This window comes from Arachis hypogaea, chromosome 2, assembly GCF_003086295.3.
Source record: "Arachis hypogaea cultivar Tifrunner chromosome 2, arahy.Tifrunner.gnm2.J5K5, whole genome shotgun sequence".
NCBI lineage: Eukaryota > Viridiplantae > Streptophyta > Magnoliopsida > Fabales > Fabaceae > Arachis > Arachis hypogaea.
In genome coordinates, this window is record NC_092037.1 from 35748726 (window position 1) to 35761031 (window position 12306).

General features: G+C 32.7%; 1 long non-coding RNA gene across 5 annotated transcripts; it reads right to left on the bottom strand.

Annotated features, from left to right (window-relative positions):
• Nucleotides 1-86: 86 nt before the first annotated feature.
• LOC112742851 (uncharacterized) lies at nt 87-5841 on the bottom strand. 5 transcript variants are annotated; one of them, XR_011872345.1, is made up of 7 exons: nt 5210-5841; nt 5003-5109; nt 3622-3800; nt 2777-2836; nt 2385-2485; nt 1369-1502; nt 87-368 (listed from the first exon to the last, which is right to left on the bottom strand). It is a non-coding gene; the product is annotated as an uncharacterized lncRNA (long non-coding RNA). The 5 variants fall into 5 exon arrangements; XR_003171915.3 differs by having other exon boundaries at nt 4992-5109; nt 5210-5825; XR_003171914.3 differs by lacking the exon at nt 87-368 and having other exon boundaries at nt 426-1502.
• Between the last annotated feature and the right edge of the window lie 6465 nt (nt 5842-12306).

Below are 12306 nucleotides of genomic sequence, written 5' to 3' on the forward strand. Positions count from 1 at the left end.
TGTTAAGACAACAACTGTGTCTCCTTAATGTGCAACAAATAATTATATATTTACTAATCTTATAGTCATTTTCATACTCACGATTATAATAATTAAAAATGAGATTATTAGTAGCACAATAACTACATCATCTCCAAGGATCAATGGCGCAAATTGAATAGTGAACAGCTCAAGTTGTTATCATCTAAGATGAAAATAAAATCTTTAAAATTGAATACATAGAAGTGCAAATCAGAGGGGGAGCGAGGAACAACACAAAAGGCAAAAGAGAGCAATTTAAAACTTTCAGCAATAACACAAAATTATGATGAATACATCTCTTATTATCTCTGCCTTCTTCTCCGTACTTCTAACCCGCAATCGAGCATCTACATCCAAGTTCATAACATCAAGGGCATAACATTTACTTCTTTGTACTTCTCTGCTTTTTTTAAGTGTGATGCTGTTTTACTCCAGCATTTTATGAAACAACTCAACTTAATATATGCGTACACCTCTGAAAAGGTCTATATAACATTAAATATATTATTGAACTGGATAAAAATGTTATCAATCATGTTAAATGAGGCATAAAATGTAGAAATTTAATGTCAATTTCATTATATAAAGTCAATATCCACCATCCTAGGCAGCAATCTTTTCATTCCTCTAATAACAACATAAATGCAAATGGCAACAAAAGGAAATTATAAAGGATAGTATTACCTGGAGGACATTGTTGGCATAATCAAAGACTCCATCGGGGACCACAACAAAGAATTATAGAGACTAAAAATTTTACTTGCAATTGCAGAACAATTCAGATTGCTCTTGCAGCTATAAAAAATCTTCTTTATCTTAGGCCCAAAGCATGTCCAGTAATAGAAAATTTTGTAGAAATCACAAAAAACTATTATATTGAATGCACATAAATGCAGTAGATACCTTTTATCTTATATTGGATTAAGAACACAGCCATTGATTTCAATTAGAAACCAAAATAACAGATTTATTTTACATATTCCAATTATTGAAAATCAATTCTTCTAGATTGTTGCTAATAGATGAAATTCCTAAACTAACCACTTCTTTCAAAGGAACCATCAAAATCCTGAATGAGAAAAAAGATTGCTTTCAACCTATGATTAAAGTTCCAGTATAATTGAGGTGGTCTAAATAACGTTAAATTAAACTCTAACATGAAATATATCTTTGGACTTGATAAAAATGTTATCACTCGTCAAATGAGGCATAAAGTGCAGAAATTTAATGTCAAAATTTCAATTTCTAGCATCAATTTCAACCATCCTGGGCAGCAATATTTTCCTTCCTTTAATAACAAGATAAATGCAAAATGCAATGAAAGGAAATTATAAAGGATAGTGTTACCTGGGGGAGGTTGCAGGCAATCAAAGACTTCATCGGAGATGACAACAAACATGTCCTTCTTGGATTTACTGTTGCGAATCAATTTCCCAAGAACTCGAAGGCCACGAAAAAATTCCAAAAAAATGTTCTGGTAACTGCCAGAGAGAGAATATTAAGCCCTGATTAATTTGAGGCACTAAAAAATTGATATTAAAAAAGAAAAAAATCCAATAAATGTCATGAATTTTTACCAATATAAATTAAGATGACTCAAAAATCAAATTACACTATCTATGATACCACAACAAATTAAAACTAAACAGCTAGAAACTAATTGGTTACTAATTACTAATAATAATAAGAAAAAATAAAATAACACAATGCAACGAACATACCTTTAATTCACACAATTTTCATCTTTACAAAAATGGTTTATTATTCAATTTTCACACCTTTAATCCAAGCAATTGAAAATTATGCAACATTGAGAATGACTCAAATTTTGTTATAATCTTATCTTATATTGCACTAATTATTATTAATAGATGAAATTACTAAGCTAACATCTTTCAAAGGAACCATGTACAATCCCAATGAGAAAAAATTGCTTTTGACTTGTTTTTTCTGAAATCAAACACATAAATCAGTTCACATATAAATCATCTAGAATTATTGGAACTTTTCATATTGCAGTAGCCAAAGAGTTTTTTTGCCAAAACAAAAAACAAAAACATGAAGATCAGACCAAGGTAACAACAAACACCAAAACTACAGTAGACAAAAACAATTTCTATCCTCCATTCATTTATTGCTCATTTGAATTACCACTATGTACCACTCCTCTAGACTCCTTTCTTTTTTACTATAGATTTGATTTTTCACTCCTGCTATATACACCAAATTACTTATAAAACAATGACAGCCACACTTCCCTCTTGTCCCTATGAATCCTCCAACCGACTGAAAATGCAAAGCAACTAAATGCTTCCCCTAGCTATACCCAATGCATAGGAAATAATAAGTCATAAAAGTGATACCTTTTAGCTATTGCACATCTTCAACTGCACTTTCTTTTTTTTTCCAATATTGAAAGTTCAGCCTCGTCCTTAGCCAGAGTAGATTTCTCTTCAAAAGCAGTCTGTACATTATGTCAGTAGAATAAAAACAAAAATTACTTTCTTCAAAAGCAGAGGCCACCAATTTATCAAAAGACAATAATTAATAGTTTGATCTATTTTATGAAGCAGAGAGCAGTTATAAGCTAATGTCAAAACAAAAGTAACCGCATCCTAGATAATATGCACTAAAGCTATATATTATATCCCACTTAAACATTCCCACCTAGAATTACAACACACTACTATGAAAGCATTTCATAAAAAATAATACTTTTACCCAACATATATGTGATAACAGGAAAATTTTGTACCTTTTGGTGCCTCCTTTAAACACTGCAATGACGGCTAAGCAAAGTTGTAAAATTTCGATACTGATCAAAACGAGAAAAGTTTCAAAAAATATACAACAATAATCTAAAGACATATAGGAAAGCCATAAAAATAAGATAAAATATTCAATTCATTCAAATTCTAAAAATAAAGGTAGAAGGAAACGATATATGGTATAGTTAAAACACCATGTTGAATTAACTGGTATATTCAATGGGATTCAAGTATTATTTTTAAGCCTACAGGGTCAAGAAAAAGCAATTAGGATCATAAAAGTTGCATCTCCCAAAACCTGTTTCTCCTCTATTTTTAGTAAAAGGCCAAATGAAATATCTAGTTTAGAAATTATGATTTTTTTTTGAAGCAATAGTGTTATTATGAACTCATATACTGATTCTTCTTTACACAAACAAATGCATACTGCATCAATGCATATGAAAGAACCTATCTCCTTAGCACTTTATATTTTCCAAAAACCGAACAATAGAATTCAAGAAAAACATATTAAGCTAATAAAATGAAATAAGAAAAAACTAACACAACTCATGAGCTGCATTCCATAGTGATGCATACTAAATCCAATGCTGGGTATGAGTAAATCATATTTAATTCAGATTCCAACATGCTAGCATATGTAAGATAAATCTGATCACAATCTTGAAGCTGTACAGCCTTAGTAATTTCTTTATGGTTTTTTTTCATCCTACTTTTTCTTTCTTTCTTTATGCCAATGAACATTCCATAAGGAGAAAAGGGAAATTAAATCCATTTACCATAGGTAAGAAACCAAAAAGAATACTCAATATATATTAGTATAGTGTGATACCTTTTAGCTGTTGCACAATATCTTTAAGTAAGCTTTTTTATTTTTTCCAAATTCATCCTTCTAAAGCTTGACACTGTCTTGATATGTAGCAGTCTTCTTTATCATCTCCCAAGCAGCTTTTCCAATCTTCCAGCAGGTATTTGAGCATGTTACTTTGCCATCAATTCCATCACAGTAGACTATATATTACAACAATGGAGTAAAAACAAAAATTACTTCTTTAAGAAATTGAGGTCACTGATGTATAGAAGATGATAATTAATAGTTTTAATTTTATTATGAAATAAACAACCCTTATAAGCTAATGTTCACAACAAAATTAGAGACAATAAAAAAAACTCAGAGGCAAATAAGAGAGACCCTGATATTAGGCTTCAACCCCACAAAAGGTGTTCATACCACACAAATTCATTCTTTCTCCTGTTGTTCCTTTTTGCTAGAGAGACAAAAAATTGCACAAAAATTCATTACACACTTATAATTTAAATTATGATTGGAGGAGTTGCAAACCTTTTGCAGCACAAACAAAAATTCCAGGAAACTAAAAAGGAAAGGATAGGAAGGGAACATGAAGGATTTTAAGTACTTCATGCCTAGTTAAATTGGAACCACTATCATCAACTTCAGGGTCCAAATCCCCTACTTACAATAACGTCGTAATAATCACTATTTTGATTTCTAACAGATAAAATCTTTATTTTACTTTTATTTTAAACATTTTGACATCACATTATTTATTGGCAAATTCCAAATAGAAACTCACGCAAACTGAAGTAACATAAAATTGACTACCAAAAAGATAGAAAGATGAACTACATAATTTGGGTGACGATCAAATGTGTAAAATAAGGATTTAGAGTAAAATTCACTTAATGTATTTACACTTATCATTATGGCAATCGAAACAGCAATACAACATAGAGAACAATATCAGAGCCACATCATAGAAAAAAAAGAACCTAGTTATAAAAAATATGCTGCTAATATTATCTACTGCTTCTAATTACTGTATATATAGTAAAAATTTACCCCTTGGATTTGAGTCAATTAATTCAGCCATTCATTTGGGACCTAAATTACCAAATCCAGCATCATTTTTTCATGAGAAATAACATAACTCTGATTCGAATTTGTGTTGTAATTCTAGGTATCATAATGCAAAATTGAAAACAAAAGGATTTGCTTCATAGTGATTAGTGAAAATTAGACACTCTCTTTCAAAAGCTCATAACTGAGTTACCTGAGAAGGATTAATTTCAAAAGCATGAGTTTCTTTCTCTTCATATGGGCATAACATAAACATGATTTACAATTAGAAAGCAGTAATAAAACCCTAGCAAATAAAAACAGATACCTTCTAAAATAGATACCTTATACGCACCAGTTGAAGATGATTCGAAGCTGCTGGAAGGAGTGTAGCCGTAATCACTACAAATCAGCCATACTACCATTAGCTCCTCTGCCAACTAAACCTAGTCCAACTTCAACCTTCAGCCAAAACAGAAGTAAATTAAATATAAATAAATAATCTTTTCATTTTTTTAAAAAAATAACTAAAATAAATTTCTGCTTTGTTTAAAGAAATTACCTCTGTAACACCACCGACGGTAGGATCTCAGCTCTCTTCGTTCTCTGTATCGGTATCGTCAACTTGCTCCCAGCTGCTCCTTCTTCACTAACGGTTGCAACACCACTCACTGCAACCACTATTCTTTCTACTCGATGCTGCATCAACAATCACCGTAACCTCTGACTAATTGTTCTTCATCTCTACTGCTCGCTGGAAATAGACCCGGAGCCTCTGCCGTCGTCTTATATTTTCTTTGGCAAACGCTCTCCCAACCGCAGCACCGACCACCACCACCACCATTTTTTGTTCTCTTCCAGCTACTCATTCCATCACCACAAGCTCTTTCTTTCTTGTCGGCCATAATATCTCTGTATTTTGAAAAATGAGATGTAGAGAGGGGGAGAGAGAAAGAAAGAAGAGAAAGAGAGCGATATAGTAAAATCAAAATTTGTTCACTCGATTATTGATTTCAAACGCTCATATCTTGTGTTTAAACCCTGATCCTTTTTGGGAAAAGATCCGCCTAAAACCACTTCTCTTTGTATACTTATTTTATCTAATTTTTTTTTGCCACTTGTTGTACAAACAGATTAGATACTTGTCCAGCAAATAGACTGGACACTTGTCAAAAATCTAATCATCTATTGTTCTCCTATTATATATAGAGAAAGGTGTATATAATCATCAATAGCAATACTCCAATAATATTTATATCTTTTGGACCACGTTTATTAATAATTATATCGTTCATGGGCCATCTTATTTCTAAAGATGTGGATTCTTGCACCTTTGGGGTGTATGCTGCTTGTATTCTTTCATGTTATCAATCAATCAAAAAATATTGTTGGGGCTTTTAAATATAAAAAAATTAATAAGAGAAAAATATGATTTGGGGCTTTTAAACATGTTATCAATCTCACCTAAACCTCTGTTTAAATATAGCCTAAAAAAATATTGTTGAATGAGTAATTTGGATGTAAAATCCTTGTAAATAAGAATGTAAATTATTTGATAATCATATAATATGGTTTTTTTTTTAATTTTTTTTGTGTCAGTCATATTTAGCACTAAGGAGAATACAAACGGATTAACACTTTTAGTCTAAAAAAAGATAATTAACTAATATTAATTTAAATATAAGATAAAAATAAAAAGAAAAATATTAATCATCTAATATTTTTCATCTATCAAAACAAATTTGTTGCATTCAATTAATGACAAAATTGAAATTATCGAACCAACAAAATTTTTTTTAGCACCATTTATTATATCTTTTCATTTTCTCAGAAACTGAACAACTTATAAAATAAATAAATAAATGAGCATAAACTTACTGAGCCAGGGGTGAAGGACTGCGAAACACTAAATTTATCATCTTTTTGCATCAAGGGTCTAAGGTGAGGATCAGCAGCCAAGAAAAGGTTTTTGACCAAAACAACCCTTTTGGATTCATCTCCAAGCTTCTATTTTGGGGCTTTTATGGCTGGTAGGGCCTGCCCTATTTTAATTTTTGTTGGGAGCGCGTAATGAGGATTAGGGCTTACAAAATATGATTTTGTAATTTTGGGACTATGGGCTAGAATTATTTTGGAGGGTTAGAGCCAGCCCTAAAATTTTGGGCTTAATTGACAACAATACCTGAGACCATGGAGGAGCATATATCAGAGCCTGTACCGAAGGAGGATATCCTTGTAGAGTAGATCTTAGTATATTCATCCGAGCCATCTTCTGAGGAGCCGCTCACCGCCTCTATTAGTGGACTGACAAGTGTTAGTCAGACCAGTAGTACGAGTGCCAGTGCCCCTTTAGAGATTATCGAGATATCTAATGATGAGGACGAGGATCCTATGGATATTCTGATGTGATTGTGATCTTCTCTGATGATGATAGCTGATGCCCGGGAGCCGAGGTTGTGCCTTTTGATAGTTTTTGTATTAACCTAGCTTTTGTGTTAAGTCTCTCACTTTTGATTAGATTCATTGAGAGATTAGGGTGTACATAGTCGACTAGGTTAGTTTCGGGCGCAAGCTTAGGGGTTTCCTATATGGACCAAGGCCGAGAGTGTTAATTTTGTACATAGCAAGATGTGAAGGGTTGTACACTAACTTATGATATATATGACAACACCTTTATGTGTATGTATAATCTATGCTATATGTTTTGTTTATATATAATGTTAGCGTTGTGTATGTTTTATTTGATTCCTGATTGTGGTTTATGTATATTTAATTAGCTGTCCTCGCAAATCTTTTTTATAAAGTAAAAGTTTTTCCCAAATATTCGATAGTACACTAATTTGATTACAGGCTTAATAGTAAATAGTTAAAGTTTTGGGTAAGCAGGTTGGTGACACTCGGTTCCCAACATGATCATGACATACTGTGAATTAGGTCGTTACAACCATAATCACCTCCCTTCTACCATCATTGGCGGTGCCACAACAACAGGACCCTGGCACTGCAAGGACCTCACCTGACCACTTACACAACTAGACACCAACCTTGTCATGCTTCTACCACTCCCGCCTACCTCAGCTCCCAATTCCAGACCAAGCGGCCACCAGTTCAATAGCCTGTGGCCTCCATTTCCATCTTATGGTCTCTAGTGATATATCCAATTGGTCTCAATAATCCCAATTACTCTCTAATCCAATCTTTTCATTCTAACATACACTAATCCCAATTCAGCAATTTCGCACCACAACCACAATAACAACAACATCATCATGGGTGTTAAGGGTTTTGTAGAAGGAGGCATAGCTTCAATTGTTGCAAGTTGTTTAACCCACCCACTCAACCTCATCAAGGCTGCGTTTGTTTCTGAGAACAGGATAGGACAAGGTATTGAGAACAGGATAGGACAAGACACTGATGGACAGAGACACAAAATTTGTGTTCTTGTATTCTGTTTGGTGATAAACTAGAACAAATTATGAAAACCTAATTTATTCTCATTTTTTTTCATTCAAAAAATTTGAGATGAAAAATATAATAATAAAAAATATAATTATGAAAAATTAACAAGAATAATGAAAGAAAAAATGAAAAATAAGTTGTGTCCCTTGTTAGTGTCTCCGTGTCCTTCCTGTCAGGATGGACACAAAATACACTAATTCAGTGTCTTTGGACATATTGTCTCTATCTATGTCTCTTCTGTCAAACATGATTTTGTGTCTCTGTGTCCCTGTCTCAGTGTCTTGTCTCTATAAACAAACGCAGCCCAAGGTTCGCATGCAACTTTAAGGCAAGTCCAATCCAACCTCTGTACCTTCCCTCTGACTCGCACTCACCTTCCAAACTGGATCCTAATCCATCCACATCTCACTACCTCCACAAATCACCCAACCTCCTCACATCGGATTTGTAACCGTTGGCATCAAACTCGTCCAGTAGGAAGGCCTCAACACTCTTTTTTCTGGTGTTTCCACCACCGTCCTCTGTTAGCCACTCTAGTCTACCACTCGTGTGGGACTCTACTCTATAACCTCCTCAAGCAGAAGTGGTTCGTCCCTTTAACTTCCCTATTCTCAGTAGCCCCACCACTATTCCTCTTTCAGGTAAGATTGATGGAGGGCAACATCGCCATTGTGAGGATGCAGACCAATGGTTATTGTGGTAACCTAGTTGTTGTTGTGGTGTTGCGAATGATAGTAGAGGGGAGGTGATGATGGTGAGAGAAGAGAAGGATGAGATGATGGAGGATGAAATTGAACGGATTTGGTGTTAAATTAGAATTTTTGAGTGAATTGGGATTAAAATTAGGATTTTGTTTAAGGATAAAATTAGAAAAAAATAATTGATTAATTATTAGTTGTTTAAAAAATTGACGGCGAGATAAAATTGAATTAAACTTATTGAAACATTAAGAATAAAATTGAATCAAATTAAACGTTAAAGGTAATTTTAAAAAATTTCAAAAATATTAGGGACAAAAAGAATATTTTACTCTTTATATTAAAAACTTGTTACAAAATAAATGTCGTGTTTTGTAACTAAGGAAGTAAAAAATATTATAAAATCAAGTTATATTTTATTATAAAATTTTATGATAAGAAAAATTATATTATTACGAAAAATATTTCACAAGTCAAAATTTGTTACCGTTTTTGTAATAAATTTAAATTTTTGTATTAAAAAAATTTGTTATAAAATATTATTTTGTATTGTATTAATTTTATTTTTTGTTACAAATTTTTTTTGTAACGGAACATATAACAACAACTCTATAATATTTTTTTTGCTACAAAATATTTTGGTAACAAAATTAATATTTTTTGTAATAATTTTTTTGTTATAAATATTATTTTTTTCTTGTAGTATATAATTAAGAATAATTTACTTAATTGTCATTAAAAAACTAATTGAATATGTATAATAAAAAATTATAGTATTAAAGGATAAAATTAAAATTTATTTCAAAGTTAAAAATAAAGTTTATTTGATTAAAATTTAAAGAAGATCGGTACATTAGAAATAAAAATATATAATTTATACTTTATTATATATGTATCATATTTTTTTTCTTCTAAAAGTTTATCTATTAATCATATATAATACAAACATTCAATGATGAGTAAAAATCTTGAACTCTCAATACAATTTATTCCGTTGAAATTCACTTTGATTTTATAATTCTTTTAAGTATAATATATCATTTTTGTCTCTATCATTTTTGTCTTATTTAAAAAAATCGTTTCAATATTGTTCTATTATTAGAGTTAAATAAAATAATTTAAATGTCAGGATAATTTTAAATCTTATTTCAAATGTTGGAAATAAAGAGGATATTTTATTTATTATAATTGATTTATTTCAATTGAATATAGTTAAACTAGTCGAATCACGGGAATAGATCCTCTCCATCATTAAAAAAAAAATTAAAAGTGTAAAGTGTAATCCCTAATCCTTAATTACTTTCTCTTTTATATTTATTCTTGATCCCAATTATAAAATTATTAATAAAAAATTACATTTTATTTTCTCAATTGTTTAAAAAAATGAGAGGATGCATTCTCTAGAGGTTTAATTACTCTATTGATCCCTATAGTTTTGCGAAATTTTCAATTAGGTCCCTATACCATATTAAATTTTTTAATTAAATCCTTATTAACGGTAAAAGAAAAAAAACGTTTATAAAATAGAAATTTACTAATTTACCCTCACCCCTCCTCTTCTTTCTTTCACCCTCACCTCCATCATCTTCTCGCCTTCTTTTTCTGTCTCTACCCTTCTTCTACCAACAAGCTCCCTTCTTTCATGGCAGAAATGGTCATACAACACAAATTCAAAACTAAAATTTTTGCCATAATTAATTTTTAGCATGATCAAAAATAGAATTTTTATCATGACATAATCATTTAATTACAAACAAAACACATAATCAAAACACATAATCAGAACTCATACGAAGAACCCAAGGACGAGGTGGTGGCGGATGAAAGGTGAGGAACAAAGAAGCTTCCTAAGACGGGTAGGAGAAGAGGCAAAGTGGGATGGGAATGGAAGCGCGGAAGAGATGTGGAGGGAGATGGCAGAAGTTATTAGAAGAACAGCAAAAGAAAGTTTTGGTGAATCTAAAGGAATAGGACCAAGAGACAAGGAGTCCTGGTGGTGGAATGCGAGTATACAAGAAAAGATAAAGATAAAAAGAGAATGCTTTAAAGAGTGGTCTTTATGCCGCAATGCAGATAACTGGGAAAAATATAAGGCGGCTAAGAAAGAGACAAAAGTGGCTGTAAGTGAAGCAAGAACAAGAGTATATGAGGGTCTCTACCAGTCTTTGGGCACGAAAGAAGGAGAAAAAGGTATATATAGAATTGCAAAGAGCCGGGAAAGAAGAACGAGAGATTTGGATCAGGTTAAGTGCATAAAGGATAAGGATGGAGAGGTGTTGGCTCAAAAGGAGAAGATTAATGAAAGGTGGAAGAGCTACTTCTACGAGTTATTTAATGAGGGACAGAAGACTCTTCCGAGCCTTGGTCGATTATGCACAAGAGAAGAAGATCAAAACTTTGACTACTATCGAAGGATTCGAGACTTCGAGGTAAAAGAGGCTCTAAAGCAGATGAAAAATGGCAGGGCAGTAGGACCTGATAATATCCCGATTGAGGTTTGGAAGGGTCTTGGAGGAAAAGGCATCAACTGGTTAACCAAGCTTTTTAATGAGATTTTAAGGTCAAAGAAGATGCCTGATGAGTGGAGAAAGAGCACCTTGGTACCTATCTACAAGAATAAGGGGGATATACAAAGTTGCAGAAATTATAGAGGGATTAAACTTATGAGTCATACTATGAAGTTATGGGAAAGGGTGATAGAACGGAGGTTGAGAAAAGAGACACAAGTAACAGAGAACCAATTTGGATTTATGCCAGACAGATCTACCACTGAAGCGATATACCTATTAAGAAGGATGATGGAAAGGTATCGTAGTAATAAAAGGGATCTACACATGGTGTTTATTGATTTGGAAAAAGCGTATGATAGGGTACCAAGGGAGGTCTTATGGAAGGTTTTAGAAAAGAGGAGAGTAAGGATCGCATATATTCGGGCAATTAAAGACATGTATGATGGGGCCACAACTAGTGTGAAGACTCAAGGTGGTGTGACAGAGGAATTTCCTATTGGTATAGGATGACACCAGGGATCATCCTTAAGTCCATACCTTTTCACATTAGTCTTAGAAGTACTCACAGAGCACATCCAAGAGCCTGTGCCATGGTGCATGCTTTTTGCCGATGATATCGTCCTTATGGGAGAGTCAAGGGAAGACCTAAATAAGAAGTTGGAGTTATGGAGAGAAGCTCTAGAAGTGTATGGTCTGCGCATAAGCCGTAGCAAGACGGAATATATGGAATGTAAGTTCAGTCTGAGAAGGGAAAACTCCAATATAGAGGTGAAAATTGGAGAGAACACCCTACGAAAAGTTAAAAGTTTTAAGTATTTTGGGTGCATCATACAGGATAATGGAGAGATTGAACATGATGTAAATCATAGGATCCAAGCAGGTTGGTCAAAATGGCGGAGTGCATCTGGTTTTATATGCGACAAAAAAGTGCCTTTAAAACTTAAAGGTAAATTCTATCGCACCGCTATAAGACCGGCTATGCTGTATAGTAC